The following is a 3,332-nucleotide window of genomic DNA, read 5'->3' as shown; positions in this document are numbered from 1 at the left end:
GTGTCCTGCAAGGGTTAAACAGCATTGGTCAAAACATTTTACACTTGGAATCCACACAGGGGGGTCACTTACATATGACCCACTTGCAAATTCTTTTGACCAACAAGGATTTCGGCAGAAAATGGGCACTAAAGTGGACATAGGTCCCAGATGTCATCATTTTGAATAAGTAGCTGGTGTCCTGCAAGGGTTAAACAATGTTGGTCAAAAAATATTACACTTGAAATCCACACAGGGGGTCACTTACATATGACTTAATTGCCATTTCTTTTGACCAATGCTGTTTAACCCTTGCAGAACACCAGCTACTTATTCAAAATGATGAAATCTGGGACCCATGCCCACTTTACTGCCCTATTACTGCCCAAATCCTTGTTGGTCAAAAGAAATGGCAAGTGGGTCATATGTAAGTGACCCCCTGTGTGGATTCCAAGTGTAATATTTTTTGACCAACACTGTTTAACCCTTGCAGGACACCAGCTACTTATTCAAAATGATATCTGGGACCCATGCCCATTTTTGTGCCCATTTTCTGCCCAAATCCTTGTTGGTCAAAAGAAATTGCAAGTCGGTCATATGTAGGTGAACCCTCTCTGTGGATTCCAAGTGTAATATGTTTTGACCAACACTGTTTAACCCTTGCAGGACACCAGCTACTTATTCAAAATGATGAAATCTGGGACCCATGCCCTATTACTGCCCAAATCCTTGTTGGTCAAAAGAAATGGCAAGTGGGTCATATGTAAGTGACCCCCTGTGTGGATTCCAAGTGTAATATTTTTTGACCAACACTGTTTAACCCTTGCAGGACACCAGCTACTTATTCAAAATGATATCTGGGACCCATGCCCATTTTTTTGCCCATTTTCTGCCCAAATCATTGTTGGTCAAAAGAAATTGCAAGTCGGTCATATGTAGGTGAACCCTCTCTGTGGATTCCAAGTGTAATATGTTTTGACCAACACTGTTTAACCCTTGCAGGACACCAGCTACTTATTCAAAATGATGAAATCTGGGACCCATGCCCACATTACTGCCCAAATCCTTGTTGGTCAAAAGAAATTGCAAGTCAGTCATATGTAGGTGAACCCCCTGTGTGGGTTTCAAGTGTAATATGTTTTGACCAACACTGTTTAACCCTTGCAGGACACCAGCTACTTATTCAAAATAATGACATCTGGGACCTATGTCCAGTTTCGTGCCCAATTTCTACCCAAATCCTTGTTGGTCAAAAGAAATTGCGAGTGGGTCATATGTACCTGACCCCCCTGTGCAGGTTTCAAGTGTCATACTGTTTGACCAACGCTGTTTAACCCTTGCAGAACACCAGCTACTAATTCAAAATGATGAAATCTGGGACCCATGCCCACTTTACTGCCCTATTACTGCCCAAATCCTTGTTGGTCAAAAGAAATGGCAAGTGGGTCATATATAAGTGACCCCCTGTGTGGATTTCAAGTGTAATATTTTTTGACCAACACTGTTTAACCCTTGTTACCAGCTACTTATTCAAAATGATGACATCTGGGACCTATGCCCACTTTAGTGCCCATTTTCTGCCGAAATCCTTGTTGGTCAAAAGAAATTGCAAGTGGGTCATATGTAAGTGACCCCCCTGTGTGGATTCCAAGTGTAATATTTTTTGACCAACGCTGTTTAACCCTTGCAGGACCCCAGCTACTTATTCAAAATGATGACATCTGGGACCCATGCCCACTTTAGTGCCCATTTTCTGCCCAAATCCTTGTTGGTCAAAAGAAATGGCAAGTGGGTTATATGTAAGTGACCCCCTGTGCGGGTTTCCAGTGTAATATTTTTTGACCAACGCTGTTTAACCCTTGCAGGACACCAGCTACTTATTCAAAATGATGAAATCTGGGACCCATGCCCACTTTAGTGCCCATTTTCTGCCCAAATCCTTGTTGGTCAAAAGAAATTGGTAGTGGGTCATATGTACGTGACCCCCTGTGTTGATTTCTGCAGTCAAATTGGTGGTCCAAGATTCATTAACCCCTGTAACAGTGATTGTCCTGAATAAGAAGCTGGAGCTCGAATAAGAAGTGAATAATGCTGCTTTCAGACCGCATAACTGGCTTTGACCCTGTATTTGAAAACGTTTCCAAAAACGGGTCTGCCAGATAAAACCCCTTTCACACCGCAGCTCTTAAACGGTATATTACCGTTTAAGTGCCGATTTTTTGACACTGGCAGACCCGTTTTTGGAAACTTTCCAAATACAGGGCCAAAGCCAGTGCAGCCTTCAGCCCTCCCCCCCGCGCGTCGACATCCACCCCCCGCGCGTGTCGACGCCCCTCGCGCGTGTCGACGCCCCCCGCGCGTGTCGACGCCCCCCCCACGCATGTCGACCCAAACACCCCCCCCTGTCGACCTACCCCCACCCCGTGCAGCCGGTACCTCCGTTGTGGATCCCAGCACTGCAGTTCTGTATGGTCGGAAGCACTTATGAAAAAAAGTGTCTTTCAGAAAATGGCTGCCCCATAGGAAAACTTGTTTAAAAAAACTGTCTTTCGTATGGGGGCAGCCATTTTCCAAAAGTCACTTTTCTTATAAGAAAAGTGACTTTTGGAAAATGGCTGCCCCCATACGAAAGACAGTTTTTTTAAACTGGGTTTCCTATGGGGCAGCCATTTTCTGAAAGACACTTTTTTCATAAGTGCTTCCGACCATACAGAACTGCAGTGCCGTGATCCACAACGGAGGTACCGGCTGCAGGGGGGTAAGTCGACACGTGGGGGGGGGGGGGGGCGTCGACACGCGCGGGGGGTGTCGACACACGCGGGGGGTGTCGACACGCGCGCTGGGGCGCGGGGCGGCTCCAGTGGTGTGAATATTTAATGAGCGCTCATTAAATATTCACTGCGCTGCATTTAGGACCCAGCTCATTGGCTGGGTCCTAAATACCGTTTCAGAACCGATTTTGAGCCTAAAATACTGGTTCTGAAACGGGTAGGACCCTGCATTTTAACCGGTTAGAAAAAACGGTATTTTCTAACCGGTTAAGTGGTCCTGCACCTTTCAGACCGCACAGATTACCGTTTTAAAACGGTAAAAAAACGGCAATATACCGTTTACAAAGTGCGGTCTGAAAGGGGCATAAGAAGCAGGCCGAATAAAAAGCCAACTTCAGCCTCGTAATGTGAAAGGGGTTTAACTGGCTTTAGACCCGTTTAAAGAAACAAGATGCTACCGGTATCTATCACCATTTCTGGTCTGTAACTACCCCTGGCGTCCGTTACCATATATCGGGATTCGGGAAACAGCGAGTCGCGCAGAGTGGCGGAGACGCGCACGTGATATAGGCCGTGCGCGCT

This window comes from Crinia signifera, chromosome 1 (assembly GCF_055691185.1).
Source record: "Crinia signifera chromosome 1, ASM5569118v1, whole genome shotgun sequence".
Taxonomy (NCBI): domain Eukaryota; kingdom Metazoa; phylum Chordata; class Amphibia; order Anura; family Myobatrachidae; genus Crinia; species Crinia signifera.
The sequence above is the reverse complement of the archived record's forward strand: the minus strand, read 5'-3'. Positions refer to the sequence as shown.